The sequence below is a fragment of the Arachis ipaensis genome, chromosome B1, assembly GCF_059453495.1.
Source record: "Arachis ipaensis isolate K30076 ecotype BB chromosome B1, ASM5945349v1, whole genome shotgun sequence".
NCBI classification, from domain to species: domain Eukaryota; kingdom Viridiplantae; phylum Streptophyta; class Magnoliopsida; order Fabales; family Fabaceae; genus Arachis; species Arachis ipaensis.
The window spans coordinates 105,887,926-105,903,780 of record NC_142436.1 but is presented as its reverse complement, the minus strand read 5'-3'; the positions used below and the strand labels follow the sequence as shown (position 1 = coordinate 105,903,780).

At 40.0% G+C, this 15,855-nt stretch overlaps 2 non-coding genes across 2 annotated transcripts; both read left to right on the top strand.

The window, feature by feature from the left end:
• The first annotated feature begins 2,702 nt into the window (after positions 1-2,702).
• LOC148577793 (small nucleolar RNA R71) lies at positions 2,703-2,806 on the top strand. The gene has a single exon (XR_015904397.1). It is a non-coding gene; the product is annotated as a small nucleolar RNA R71 (small nucleolar RNA).
• Positions 2,807-12,450: 9,644 nt separating this feature from the next.
• LOC148577792 (small nucleolar RNA R71) lies at positions 12,451-12,554 on the top strand. The gene has a single exon (XR_015904396.1). It is a non-coding gene; the product is annotated as a small nucleolar RNA R71 (small nucleolar RNA).
• Positions 12,555-15,855: the final 3,301 nt, after the last annotated feature.

Here is a 15,855-nt window from a genome sequence, read left to right as displayed (position 1 = left end):
ATCAATGCTTGTCTTTATGAGCTTATAGCCGTGACTTCTACATGTATGCACACTTATTATTTGGACACCAAACTTAGTGTTTGGTTAAGTCTCCTGATGACATGAAATCCATATTGGTTGTCCTTAATGAGTGTGCATAATTCTAATAAATCATAGTCACCTTGGCTCTTTGATTCTAAACAAAGTGACTACCCTAAGTAATTGAAACCAAAGTATTAAAACATGTGAATGGTATACTTGTCATGAATTTTGAAATCCAGAGGAACTTCTTGCTTTTCATAAACTGTGTTCAAAAAGAACACCAAACTTAATGTTTGGTTGTGCACCTTGAATGAAAGATGGAATTCAATTTGAGTAAGATTTGGGAGTGCCATCAGGCACACCAAACTTAGAGATCCATTGTAATTTACATGCAAGGTTTAGTGCACTTAATCAATAGTTGTCCTGAGGATTCAAGTTCATGCATAAGAAACCATGCTTTATTAGATGTAAAGCAAAGCACTAAAGATTAAGGATACTAAAAACATGGGTTGCCTCCCATGAAGCGCTTCTTTAACGTCACTAGCTTGACGGTTGTCCCTTGTTAGGGTGGATTGTAGTGCTTGACGTCTTCTCCTCTCACTATGAAAACGTCCCCACTTGATTCATTCATGATCTCTAAATGTTCCATAGAAAGAACTTTCCTGATTGTGAACACTTGAGGGAGCTGGGAAGGAATGGTTTTGAGGCCAGGTGGGATTGGCAGATAATGACTTGATATCACGTTATCTCCCGGAGAAAAACCTTCAGTGGGAATTTTCTTGTTTCTCCATCCTCTTGGCAATCTCCCTATCACTCTTCCCTTTCTCTTGAGGATTTCTTCATTGACCTTTATGTCAGGAGGATCCTTCTGATCTGTTTCCACTGATTCTTGTGGCTCTAACTCTTGCAACTCTTGTTTGCCTTCCAATGACTGTTTTAGAGTCTCAGCTGCTGGATTACTTTCCTCCAAACACGGATGGCTACTATCATCTTTAGGCTTTTCAGGTTCTGGTTCAGGCTCAGATGCAGGTTTGAAGACTTTGAAAATGAGCTGTTCATCATGTATTCTCAGAATTAGCTCTCCTTGTTCTACATCTATGAGCGCTCTAGTAGTGGCTAGAAATGGTCTTCCCAGAATGATAGGGTGTAAGTAGCTTTCCTCCATGTCCACAATGACAAAGTCTGTGGGGAAATAATAATCCCCCACTTTCACCAGCACATTTTCAACTACCCCTTCAGCTTGCTTCTGAGTTTTGTCAGCCAGTTGTATGATTACATCAGTGGATCTCACCTCATTCAGTTGTAGCCTCTTCATAAGAGTTAGAGGCATCACATTTATGCTAGCTCCTAGATCACAGAATCCTCTGTCAATTTTTGTTTCCCCTATGATGCAAGGGATATGAAAACTTCCTGGGTCCGTTTTCTTAGAGAGTGTGTCCTTCTTGATGAGAGCACTGCATTCTTTGTTCATTGTTACCGTTTGTCCTCCCTTCAAAACTCTTTTCTTGCTTAACAATTCCTTTAAATACTTGATGTGTGTGGGCATTTGATGAAGAATCTCAAGAAAGGGAATATTGACATGAAGAGAGTTAAATGTCTCTAGAAACCTTGAGTAGGTTTTCCTTTTTTCACCTCCTCCTAACCTCTCAGGAAATGGTGCTTTTGGTTGGTATATTTCCATCATGCCTTTTTGCAGTTCCTTGGCTTGCTCAGTTCCACCTTCTTACTTAACTTCTTCCACACCTTCCTTCAAGATTTCTGGTTCCTGTTCTGAGGGCCTGATTCCTTCTTCTTCTGAGACTTCCTTCATTATGGTGATGGCTTTGCATTCTTCCCATCTTACTCTCTTTTGTTCCCCTTTAGGATTCTTTTCTGTGTCACTAGGGAACACTGCAGTTGATTTGGGTGCCTGTTGAGATAGCTCTCCTACTTGAGATTCCATCCTTTTGAGTTTTTCACCATGGTTTCTTAAGGTAGTTCTCACATCATCCCTGAAGCTCTTCAATTCAACTATGTCTTGACTCATGGTTGCCATCATTCCTTCTATCCGGTTTAATTGATCTTGAAATTGTTGGTTCGGATTAGGTTGGGTATGTTGATTATTTTGGCCATGATATGGTGGTTGGGAGTAGGTGCTTTGTGTGGCTTGGTATGATCTTTGGTTGGAGTTTTGGTATGTGGAATTGTTATGTTGGTTGTGGTTGTAAGGTTTGTGGTTTTGTGGTTGGGTTTGTTGGTTTCCCCACCCAAAGTTTGGGTGGTTTCTCCAGCCTGGGTTGTAAGTGTTGGAATGTGGATCATATGATTGCCTTTGTTGGTTTCCCACATAGTTAGCCTCATCCCAATCACCTCCTTCAATGCCTATTTCCTCTTGATCTTGTGTGTGTATTGCAGCCACTTGCTTTGTTTCTAATTGCCTGGTAAGCTCTGCTAGTTGCTTGGCAAACACCTTGTTTTGGGCTAGAATTGTATCAACATGGTTCAGCTCCATGACTCCCTTAGTGTTGTGCCTTTCTGATGCATAGTAGTACTCATTCTCAGCCACTGTCTCGATCACTTCAATGGCTTCTTCCACAGTCTTTTTCCTGTTCAATGAACCTCCTGATGAATGGTCTACAGCCTTCCTTGATTCATAAGAGAGCCCATCATAGAAGATGTGCAGTTGCACCCAATCATGGAACATGTTTGGTGGGCATTTCCTTGTCAAGTCCTTGAATCTCTCCCATGCCTCGTAGAGAGTTTCACCATCTTGTTGTCTAAAAGTCTGAACCTCAGATCGAAGCCTATTGACCTTTTGTGGAGGGTAGAAACGTGCCAGAAACTTGCTTTCCACCTCATCCCATGTTGTTAGACTCCCCCTTGGGAATGATTCCAGCCACTTAGCTGCTTTGTCCCTAAGTGAAAATGGGAACAAAAGCAGTTTATAGGCATCTTCCTGGACTCCATTGGACTTCACAGTGTCACAAATTCTCAGGAATTTTGTGAGATGTTGGTTTGGGTCTTCATTAGCACTTCCTCCAAAGGAACAATGATTTTCCACAAGTGATATTAGCTGTGGCTTGAGCTCAAAATTGTTGGCCTGAATGGGTGGTTTCTGGATGCTACTACCACAATTCCCAGAGGTTGGGTTTATGTATGAACTAAGAACCCTCCTCTCAGGGATGGCATCGTTTCCATCAGCTCTCTCATGGTTGTGAACTTCTCTATCCATGTTGAGATCTAAAGCTTCCTCAAAATTGTCCTCAGATTCTCCTTCAGATTCCTCTTCTCCCACTACTCTCTTCCCTCTTGCTTCCCTTCTAAGTCTATGAAGGGTCCTCTCTGGTTCGGTATATGGAGGAGTTGATGTCTCTCCTCTCCTACCTGTCATACAAGAACACAGCTCAAACACAAACAAGTGAAATACTATTGGTTAATGGAAGAGTATGGTTAGCTCAATTGAGGAATTAATTCAAACAGTTAGTGAGTCAGTGAGTTAGTTGAATGAATTTAAAGGCATAAAGAAGGAAAGCATGTAACCAAGTGCAGAAATTAAAATTCAACAAGTATCTTGAACAGAATTAACAAAGCAAGAGAAAATTGCTCAATCTAGTTAGCTTCCAATTTGAGAATTGTCAATCGAAAACCAATCCCCGGCAACGGCGCCATAAACTTGATGCACATAAACTAGTTATGCTACGATTTAGGAAATTGCACGATCGGCAAAATTCCTTCCGGCAAGTGCACCGGTTATCGTCAAGTAAAAACTCACAATAGAGTGAGGTCGAATCCCACAAGGATTGGTTGAATGAGCAATTCGGATTAGAAGTGTGTTCTAGTTGAGCGGAATCAAGGTTTGAGATGAGAATTGCGGAATGTAAAATTGGCGGGAAAAGTAAATAACAAGAAAATTAAATGGCGGAATCTTAAATTGCATGAATTAAAGAGCAGAATGTAAATTGCTGAAATTAAAAGGGAATGGGGGTGATTGCAAGAATTGAGTTGCAGAATGTAAAGAGAAGATGGAAATCAGAAATGGGAATTCATTGGGTTATAGGAGATATTGAGATCTCCGAATCAAAACATGTTTATCTCTTCCTCAACCAATGCGTTCATTGAATTTTGCTTGGCAATCTTATATGATTGGATCCCAATTCCTTGGCTCACCAATGCTCTCTAAAAACAAACAAATTCCCAATCCCTTGGTTTAAATGTTCATAAGAAGAGATGATGCTTGATCACTGATTATACCACACAATTTCATGAACCACAATTTGGTAGGATTACATGTCACAATATCCATCCAAACCCCAATCCAATCCACTGTGAGAAAGCTTCTCTAGCATGAATCCTCCATTCCTTTCCCAAGGCTCCGAAGGATTCCAAGTATGAGTAGTTTCTTTCCCAAGACAACTACTCAATGGAATTAGATCGAGAAGCTTTCTAACAAAATTCAAGAGAAAAGATTGAAGAAGAAGATAAACTATTATTGATTCATTGAATTACAATAGAGCTCCCTAACCCAATGAAAGGGGGTTTAGTGAATCATAGCTCTGAATTCAATTACAAAGAAAAGGAAAACTAGCTAAAAGTGAAAGTAAAAGTCCTCTCTAACTTAACTTCTATCCTATTTATACACTTTCTATATTGAGCTTCAGTTGTGCTTCTTGGGCTTTGAGGCCTCTCCTTGCTTTCCTTTTGCCTTGGGTTTATGATCCATAATCTTGATGAGGTTGTTGATCCAAATCCTGTAACATTTATTGAGCCAACTTAGTGATAATCAAATAATGACACATGACTCAATAAATTGAGATTTCAAACTCATCAATCCTTCAGGCCCAATCCCATAAACCATGATATTCAATTGGGTTTCATACCAAAGTAAGTTTAAGTTAATATTTGTGCTCAAAGACTAACTTAAATCACAATATTTTTGGCCCAGAAACCTTTTCCAAGAGTGGCGTTTAAGTTGTAGTTTAAGCTTAAACTGCAGCTTAAACGCCAGACACTTCCAGTGAGGCCTTTTGTAGAAGCACGTTTAAGCTTCAGTTTAAGGTTAAACTGAAGCTTAAACGTGGAAATGGAAGAAGGTAGCCCTGGAGAGTCATGTAGTCGAACACGTTTAAGCTTCAGTTTAAGGTTAAACTGAAGCTTAAACGTGGTGATAGGAAGGGCAGCCCTGGAGGTCGAACACGTTTAACCTCCAGTTTGAGGTTAAACTGGAGGTTAAACGTGGAAAAGGGTGGAGGCATACTGGAGGTCGAACACGTTTAACCTCCAGTTTGAGGTCAAACTGGAGGTTAAACGTGGAAGCTTAGAATGGTGGCCCTGGAGGTGTCGAACACGTTTAACCTCCAGTTTGAGGTCAAACTGGAGGTTAAACGTGGAAATGGAGAGAGCAACCCTGGAGTAGAAAAGCTGTCGAACACGTTTAAGCTCCAGTTTGAGGACAAACTGGAGCTTAAACGTGGAATGGCTCCCTGGTACTCTTCCTGGTTCTGGCGTTTAACCTCCAGTTTGAGGTCAAACTGGAGGTTAAACGTGGAACTCCTCCCTGGGTGGCATACTCATTCTGGCGTTTAACCTCCAGTTTGAGGTCAAACTGGAGGTTAAACGTGGAATGCTTCTTTAGTGAGGCTTTTCATTCTGGCGTTTAACCTCCAGTTTGAGGTCAAACTGGAGGTTAAACTTCAATTCCAGCATTTCTTATCCTTCATGATTTTTGGCGTTTAAGCTCTAGTTTAGGCTTAAACTGGAACTTAAACTCCACATGTGATATTCAAGCTTCCTTTATTGATTTTGTTGTTTCCTTGCCTAGCCTCTTCTTCCCTGAAATCATCCAAGCAATTGCATCAAAGTCTTGCAAAATTTCATGAGAAATCTTCCATTCATAGCATTTAAGTATTATAACTAAAACTCATGGAATATGCATCAAAATCATGTTGTTTGGATGGTTCATTGCTTTGTTCTTCATTTAACCATTTTTGGTTACTTTAAGCTCAAGAAAATGCATAAAACAACTAAAACTAACAGAAAAATGCTAGTGAAACTAGCCTATGATGCCTTGGCATCACAACACCAAACTTAATACTTGCTTGTCCCTAAGCAAGTCCTGAGTTATTTGAGAAGAAAGTATGAAACAGAAAGCAATTCCATTGGCTATATTAGCAAGCATTTGAAGTTCATCAGAAGGGTTTTATGCAGAAAGTTGCAGCATCACTTTTTCATACTTATCAGGTAGGATTATCACTTTTTCATTGCATCCATCAAACATTGCTATGGCCTCTTGTTATTCTTATGTCTTTGGCACTTTTCTCTTCTTTGTTTTTCTTTTCTTTTTCTTAGAGCTTCTTTTGCTCCTTGTTTGCTTAGTGTCATGTGTTGCACAAGCCTTTGGCATTTTCTTTTTCTTATCAGTGCACTACACATATCCACTTTAGGCATTTTAGTTCACATTTCTTCTTGAGACATTGGTGCCCAGCACCTCTTTGTGTGACTAAATGTTTTGTATTTAGGTTGCTCTTGACAATGGACTTTTGGTTGATAATCCCGGGTTAGTTAACCCAAGTTACCAAGTGTTGAAACACTCCTCAGAACCTATTCATCCAAGCATATCCTTAATACATAAACACCACAGGCATTTGTCTCAGAAGTTCAAACCATTGGTACCTAGCTTATTTTCTCAATTTTTTTTTTTTTGCTTTTTGGTTGCCTTTTTCCGTGGCTTTTTCTTTTTCTTTTTCTTTCTTTTTCATGGCCAAAGACATTTATTCATCAAGATCCATAGATAATTTTCACTTTCTACATAAAAAATGATAATTCTACACTCTAATTTTAGTGATCTGACTAAACAATCAAGCATGCATACCACCACTTAATTCTACTTGATTTGTCACTAATTTAGCCAAGTTACTTTTGTTCAAACTTTTCTTTTATTTTTGGAAACAGAACAAGCATGGCACGCACTTGTTTAAGAAGGTGAAGTTATATCCAAACATCTAGGCATTCACTTTATTCAAAGCAATTAACAAACAGACATACTAAAAAAAAAAAAAAAACTACACATTCCAGAAAGATTCAACATTTACAGTTCAAACCAGAACACGCATGCTTTTGTTTGCCCTTTTTAAAGAATTATCAAGGAACAATACCACCTTGTGAAATTCCTTGTTTTCTCTTTGTTGTCAGGAAACAATTTGATTTCTCCTTCTTCTTCCTAAATGTTGCTTCATGCTTTAAGGTTCTTGTTTCCTTTCCTGCAAAGAGTAATGAAGTTGCTTGCTTCTCAAGCACTTGAGTGGTTAGCTCAACTATGTGTGGGTAAGTATCGGATTCTTAGGTTGGTGTGTGAACACCAAACTTAGTCTCCCACTTACTTCTCTCTGTTCTTTGAATCCTTGAGTTATCTTGGAATGATGTCGCTACTAAGGGTTTTAAGCATTTCTGTGACTGCTTAGAATAGTTGTTCCTTTCATATAATTCAAAGGTTGTTGTGTTCAGTTGATCTTTATGGTGGAACACCAAACTTAGAGTCACACATTCCCCTTTGACTTATTGATCCATGAATTCATTGTTTGGTGTGAAACACCAAACTTAATTCTTTGCAATGCACAGAAACTACTTTACCCTTTTTATTGAAACAAATAAAAGAAACAGCAACAAGGTATTACCTCAGGTTGGGTTGCCTCCCAACAAGCGCTTCTTTAACGTCATTAGCTTGACGGTCAGCTTCCTCAGTTGAGGTGATATTTGACTTTGTCCTTCTCCTCCACATCTCCCAAGTAATGTTTGAGTCTTTGACCGTTAACAATGAAGGTTCGTTGTGACTTTTCTTCCATGATTTCTACTTGTCCATAATTGGAGACCTTGGTGACAAGGAATGGTCCAGACCACCTTGATTTTAGCTTTCTTGGAAATAGCTTCAGCCTAGAATTGTAGAGCAATACTTTTTGCCCTTCTTCAAATTTCCTTGGGGCTATGTTGCTGTCATGCTTCTTCTTTGCTCTTTCTTTGTAAATTTTGGCATTCTCATAAGCTTCCGCTCTGAATTCTTCCAACTCTTGAATTTGCAACATCCTTCTTTCTCCAGCGGCTTTGTTGTCCAAGTTCAGAAGTTTCAAGGCCCAGTATGCCTTGTGCTCCAACTCCAGTGGCAGATGGCAAGCTTTTCCATATACTAGTTGGTAAGGAGACATTCCAATTGGTGTTTTGAAAGCTGTCCTATATGCCCAAAGAGCATCATCTAGCTTAATCGACCAGTCCTTCCTTGAAGTTCCCACAGTCTTTTCCAGGATCCTTTTGAGTTCTCTGTTAGATATTTCGGCTTGCCCACTTGTCTGTGGATGGTATGGTGTGGCTACCCTGTGTTTGACTCCATATTTTAGAAGCAATGCCTCTAATGGTTTGTTGCAGAAGTGGCTTCCTCCATCACTGATGATTGCTCTTAGAACCCCAAAACGGCAAAAAATGTGTTTTCTGAGGAAGTTCATGACTACCTTATTATCATTGGTTGGAGTTGCTATTGCTTCAACCCATTTGGAGACATAGTCTACTGCCACAAGAATGTAATTATTTGAGTATGAGGAGGGAAATGGTCCCATGAAATCTATCCCCCATACATCAAACAATTCAAGTTCCAGAATGAATTGTTGTGGCATTTCATTTCTTCTTGGCAAGTTCCCAGCTTTCTGGCATTCATGGCAGTGCTTCACTAATTCTTTTGCATCTTTGAAGATAGTGGGCCAATAAAAACCACACTGCAACACCTTAGCTGCTGTTCTTTCTCCTGCAAAGTGCCCTCCATAAGTGGAGCCATGGCAGTCCCATAAAACTTCCCTTCCTTCTTCCTCGGATATGCATCTTCTGAGTATGCCATCGGAACATTTTTTGAACAAGTATGGTTCGTCCCAGATGAAGTATTTGGCATCATTTACCAATTTCTTCCTTTGATGTTTGTTAAATTCCAAAGGTAAACTCCCAGTGGCCTTGAAATTTGCTATGTCTGCAAACCAGGGTGCTTTGTGAATTACCATGAGTTGTTCATCAGGAAAGTACTCATTTATATGTGTGCTTTGTGTGCTTCCTTCTTCACATGGTATCCTTGATAAATGATCTGCCACCTTGTTCTCTACACCCTTCTTGTCTTTGATTTCAATGTCAAATTCCTGCAACAAAAGAACCCATCTAATAAGTCTTGGTTTAGATTCTTGTTTAGCAAGTAAATATTTTAAAGCTGAATGATCAGTGAAGACAATGACTTTAGATCCAATGAGATAAGATCTAAATTTGTCAAATGCAAAGACTATTGCCAAGAGTTCTTTTTCAGTGGTTGTGTAATTCTTTTGGTTAGCATTCAAGACTTTACTGGCATAATAAATCACATGCACCAAATTGTCTTTCCTTTGTCCTAACACGGCCCCAATAGCAAGGTCTGATGCATCACACATCAGTTCAAAAGGTAAGTTCCAATCAGGTGGGGCAATGATAGGTGCAGAGGAAAGTTTTTGCTTCAAAAGTTCATAGGCTAGCATACAATTTTTATCAAATACAAAGGGTGTATCAGAGACAAGCAAGTTACTCAAAGGTTTGGCTATTTTAGAAAAGTCTCTAATAAACCTTCTGTAAAAACCAGCGTGTCCCAAAAAACTCCTAACTGCCTTGACATTACTTGGTGGAGGTAGTTTTTCAATGATTTCCACCTTAGCTCTGTCCACCTCCATGCCTCTATTAGAGATTTTGTGGCCAAGGACTATTCCTTCTGTGACCATGAAATGACACTTTTCCCAGTTTAATACTAGGTTAGTCTCTTGGCACCTCTTAAGCACCAAGGCAAGGTGGTGTAGGCAGCTGGGAAAAGAATCCCCAAATACAGAAAAATCGTCCATGAAGACCTCAATAAATTTTTCAATCATGTCTGAAAAGATGGACAGCATGCATCTTTGGAAAGTGGCAGGTGCATTGCACAATCCAAAGGGCATGCGTCTATAAGCAAAAACTCCATATGGACAAACAAATGATGTTTTCTCTTGATCACTCGGATCAACTACTATTTGGTTGTATCCTGAATATCCATCCAAGAAGCAATAGTAAGCATGTCCGGCAAGCCTTTCAAGCATCTGATCCATGAATGGGAGTGGGAAATGATCCTTTCTGGTGGCTTCATTGAGCTTCCTGTAGTCTATGCACATCCTCCACCCAGTGACGGTTCTTGTGGGTATGAGTTCGTTCTTCTCATTTGGTACCACAGTTATGCCACCTTTCTTAGGAACTACATGGATGGGACTAACCCATGGTCTATCAGAAATGGGGTAGATTACCCCTGCCTGCCGTAACTTCTTGACTTCCTTTTGTACCACTTCTTTCATGACGGGATTCAATCTTCTCTGAGCTTGAATGGAGGGTCTAGCATCCTCTTCTAACAAGATTTTATGCATGCATATGGATGAACTTATCCCCTTCAAATCAGCTAGGGTCCATCCAATGGCATCTTGATGAGTTTGCAGCACCTTGATCAATTCTTCTTCCTGTTCTTGGCTCAGGGCAGAGCTAATGATAACAGGGTGACTCTCATCACTACCCAAGTATGCATACTTGAGATTAGGGGGCAAGGCTTTGAGCTCAGGTTTTGGTGCTTCCTTTTCTTCTTTCACTCTCTCTGGCATGCTTAGCATGGTTGTGTCAGCACCCTTGATATCACTAACTTCAATGTCCTTGGTGAACTCCTCCTCTGCCAATTCCTTTATTGTTTCCTCAAAAGTTTCTTGTACTGCAATGTCCACTACATCAACCCTCATGCATTCCCTTAGTGATTCTGATGGATAGCTCATTGCCTTGAATACATTAAACACCAATTTCTCATCATGTAGTCTAAGAGTGAGTTCACCCTTTTGTACATCTATGATGGCTCCAGCAGTAGCTAGGAAGGGTCTTCCCAGAATTATTGAAGCTTTGGCTTCTTCCTCCATATCTAACACCACAAAATCAGCAGGAAATATAAATTCTCCCACTTTCACCAACAAATCCTCAACTATCCCATGAGGGAATTTAAAAGTTTGATCTGCCAATTGGAGGGCCATTCTTGTTAGTTTGGCTTCCTCAATCTTCATTCTTCTCATCATTGTTAGCGACATCAAATTGATGCTGGCCCCTAAATCACACAAGGCCTTCTCCACCATGACTTCTCCTATAATGCAGGGGATTTGGAAACTGCCTGGGTCCTTCAATTTCTGAGGCAATTTGTGCTGAATGATGGCACTGCATTCTTCAGTTAACAACACAGTTTCCTCATTTCTCCAGCTTCTCTTCTTGGTCATTAATTCTTTTAAGAATTTTGCATAGAGTGGCATTTGCTCTATTGCCTCAGCAAAGGGAATGTTGATTTGAAGCTTCTTGAAAATCTCCAAGAACCTGGAGAATTGGCCATCCTTTTCACTTTTCATCAAACGTTGAGGATAAGGTGCTTTAGGTGTGTAAGGCTTCAGGACCTCTTTTTCTTTTTCTTTTGTTGCAAACGGTGTAACAGATTGTCCTTGTTCTTTGTCTTTCACATTTTCCTTTGCTTCATCCTCTGTGGTTTCCCTTGAAATCTCCTTTAGATTCTTTCCACTTCTGAGGGTTATGGCCTTACATTCTTCCCTTGCAATAGCCTTGGCAGCATGAGAACCGCTTGTCCCAGGGGCTTGCTTAGTCAAATACAAAATTTGATTTTCTAGCTTCTGGATGGCAGCTCCTTGGTTTTGCAAGTTAGAATTTACTTCTTCCTTAAAAGCTTTCAATTCAATTATGTCTTGGCTCATGGTTGCAAGCATTCCTTCTATCCGGTTTAATTGATCTTGAAATTGTTGGTTCGGATTAGGTTGGGTATGTTGATTATTTTGGCCATGATATGGTGGTTGGGAGTAGGTGCTTTGTGTGGCTTGGTATGATCTTTGGTTGGAGTTTTGGTATGTGGAATTGTTATGTTGGTTGTGGTTGTAAGGTTTGTGGTTTTGTGGTTGGGTTTGTTGGTTTCCCCACCCAAAGTTTGGGTGGTTTCTCCAGCCTGGGTTGTAAGTGTTGGAATGTGGATCATATGATTGCCTTTGTTGGTTTCCCACATAGTTAGCCTCATCCCAATCACCTCCTTCAATGCCTATTTCCTCTTGATCTTGTGTGTGTATTGCAGCCACTTGCTTTGTTTCTAATTGCCTGGTAAGCTCTGCTAGTTGCTTGGCAAACACCTTGTTTTGGGCTAGAATTGTATCAACATGGTTCAGCTCCATGACTCCCTTAGTGTTGTGCCTTTCTGATGCATAGTAGTACTCATTCTCAGCCACTGTCTCGATCACTTCAATGGCTTCTTCCACAGTCTTTTTCCTGTTCAATGAACCTCCTGATGAATGGTCTACAGCCTTCCTTGATTCATAAGAGAGCCCATCATAGAAGATGTGCAGTTGCACCCAATCATGGAACATGTTTGGTGGGCATTTCCTTGTCAAGTCCTTGAATCTCTCCCATGCCTCGTAGAGAGTTTCACCATCTTGTTGTCTAAAAGTCTGAACCTCAGATCGAAGCCTATTGACCTTTTGTGGAGGGTAGAAACGTGCCAGAAACTTGCTTTCCACCTCATCCCATGTTGTTAGACTCCCCCTTGGGAATGATTCCAGCCACTTAGCTGCTTTGTCCCTAAGTGAAAATGGGAACAAAAGCAGTTTATAGGCATCTTCCTGGACTCCATTGGACTTCACAGTGTCACAAATTCTCAGGAATTTTGTGAGATGTTGGTTTGGGTCTTCATTAGCACTTCCTCCAAAGGAACAATGATTTTCCACAAGTGATATTAGCTGTGGCTTGAGCTCAAAATTGTTGGCCTGAATGGGTGGTTTCTGGATGCTACTACCACAATTCCCAGAGGTTGGGTTTATGTATGAACTAAGAACCCTCCTCTCAGGGATGGCATCGTTTCCATCAGCTCTCTCATGGTTGTGAACTTCTCTATCCATGTTGAGATCTAAAGCTTCCTCAAAATTGTCCTCAGATTCTCCTTCAGATTCCTCTTCTCCCACTACTCTCTTCCCTCTTGCTTCCCTTCTAAGTCTATGAAGGGTCCTCTCTGGTTCGGTATATGGAGGAGTTGATGTCTCTCCTCTCCTACCTGTCATACAAGAACACAGCTCAAACACAAACAAGTGAAATACTATTGGTTAATGGAAGAGTATGGTTAGCTCAATTGAGGAATTAATTCAAACAGTTAGTGAGTCAGTGAGTTAGTTGAATGAATTTAAAGGCATAAAGAAGGAAAGCATGTAACCAAGTGCAGAAATTAAAATTCAACAAGTATCTTGAACAGAATTAACAAAGCAAGAGAAAATTGCTCAATCTAGTTAGCTTCCAATTTGAGAATTGTCAATCGAAAACCAATCCCCGGCAACGGCGCCATAAACTTGATGCACATAAACTAGTTATGCTACGATTTAGGAAATTGCACGATCGGCAAAATTCCTTCCGGCAAGTGCACCGGTTATCGTCAAGTAAAAACTCACAATAGAGTGAGGTCGAATCCCACAAGGATTGGTTGAATGAGCAATTCGGATTAGAAGTGTGTTCTAGTTGAGCGGAATCAAGGTTTGAGATGAGAATTGCGGAATGTAAAATTGGCGGGAAAAGTAAATAACAAGAAAATTAAATGGCGGAATCTTAAATTGCATGAATTAAAGAGCAGAATGTAAATTGCTGAAATTAAAAGGGAATGGGGGTGATTGCAAGAATTGAGTTGCAGAATGTAAAGAGAAGATGGAAATCAGAAATGGGAATTCATTGGGTTATAGGAGATATTGAGATCTCCGAATCAAAACATGTTTATCTCTTCCTCAACCAATGCGTTCATTGAATTTTGCTTGGCAATCTTATATGATTGGATCCCAATTCCTTGGCTCACCAATGCTCTCTAAAAACAAACAAATTCCCAATCCCTTGGTTTAAATGTTCATAAGAAGAGATGATGCTTGATCACTGATTATACCACACAATTTCATGAACCACAATTTGGTAGGATTACATGTCACAATATCCATCCAAACCCCAATCCAATCCACTGTGAGAAAGCTTCTCTAGCATGAATCCTCCATTCCTTTCCCAAGGCTCCGAAGGATTCCAAGTATGAGTAGTTTCTTTCCCAAGACAACTACTCAATGGAATTAGATCGAGAAGCTTTCTAACAAAATTCAAGAGAAAAGATTGAAGAAGAAGATAAACTATTATTGATTCATTGAATTACAATAGAGCTCCCTAACCCAATGAAAGGGGGTTTAGTGAATCATAGCTCTGAATTCAATTACAAAGAAAAGGAAAACTAGCTAAAAGTGAAAGTAAAAGTCCTCTCTAACTTAACTTCTATCCTATTTATACACTTTCTATATTGAGCTTCAGTTGTGCTTCTTGGGCTTTGAGGCCTCTCCTTGCTTTCCTTTTGCCTTGGGTTTATGATCCATAATCTTGATGAGGTTGTTGATCCAAATCCTGTAACATTTATTGAGCCAACTTAGTGATAATCAAATAATGACACATGACTCAATAAATTGAGATTTCAAACTCATCAATCCTTCAGGCCCAATCCCATAAACCATGATATTCAATTGGGTTTCATACCAAAGTAAGTTTAAGTTAATATTTGTGCTCAAAGACTAACTTAAATCACAATATTTTTGGCCCAGAAACCTTTTCCAAGAGTGGCGTTTAAGTTGTAGTTTAAGCTTAAACTGCAGCTTAAACGCCAGACACTTCCAGTGAGGCCTTTTGTAGAAGCACGTTTAAGCTTCAGTTTAAGGTTAAACTGAAGCTTAAACGTGGAAATGGAAGAAGGTAGCCCTGGAGAGTCATGTAGTCGAACACGTTTAAGCTTCAGTTTAAGGTTAAACTGAAGCTTAAACGTGGTGATAGGAAGGGCAGCCCTGGAGGTCGAACACGTTTAACCTCCAGTTTGAGGTTAAACTAGAGGTTAAACGTGGAAAAGGGTGGAGGCATACTGGAGGTCGAACACGTTTAACCTCCAGTTTGAGGTCAAACTGGAGGTTAAACGTGGAAGCTTAGAATGGTGGCCCTGGAGGTGTCGAACACGTTTAACCTCCAGTTTGAGGTCAAACTGGAGGTTAAACGTGGAAATGGAGAGAGCAACCCTGGAGTAGAAAAGCTGTCGAACACGTTTAAGCTCCAGTTTGAGGACAAACTGGAGCTTAAACGTGGAATGGCTCCCTGGTACTCTTCCTGGTTCTGGCGTTTAACCTCCAGTTTGAGGTCAAACTGGAGGTTAAACGTGGAACTCCTCCCTGGGTGGCATACTCATTCTGGCGTTTAACCTCCAGTTTGAGGTCAAACTGGAGGTTAAACGTGGAATGCTTCTTTAGTGAGGCTTTTCATTCTGGCGTTTAACCTCCAGTTTGAGGTCAAACTGGAGGTTAAACTTCAATTCCAGCATTTCTTATCCTTCATGATTTTTGGCGTTTAAGCTCTAGTTTAGGCTTAAACTGGAACTTAAACTCCACATGTGATATTCAAGCTTCCTTTATTGATTTTGTTGCTTCCTTGCCTAGCCTCTTCTTCCCTGAAATCATCCAAGCAATTGCATCAAAGTCTTGCAAAATTTCATGAGAAATCTTCCATTCATAGCATTTAAGTATTATAACTAAAACTCATGGAATATGCATCAAAATCATGTTGTTTGGATGGTTCATTGCTTTGTTCTTCATTTAACCATTTTTGGTTACTTTAAGCTCAAGAAAATGCATAAAACAACTAAAACTAACAGAAAAATGCTAGTGAAACTAGCCTATGATGCCTTGGCATCACAACACCAAACTTAATACTTGCTTGTCCCTAAGC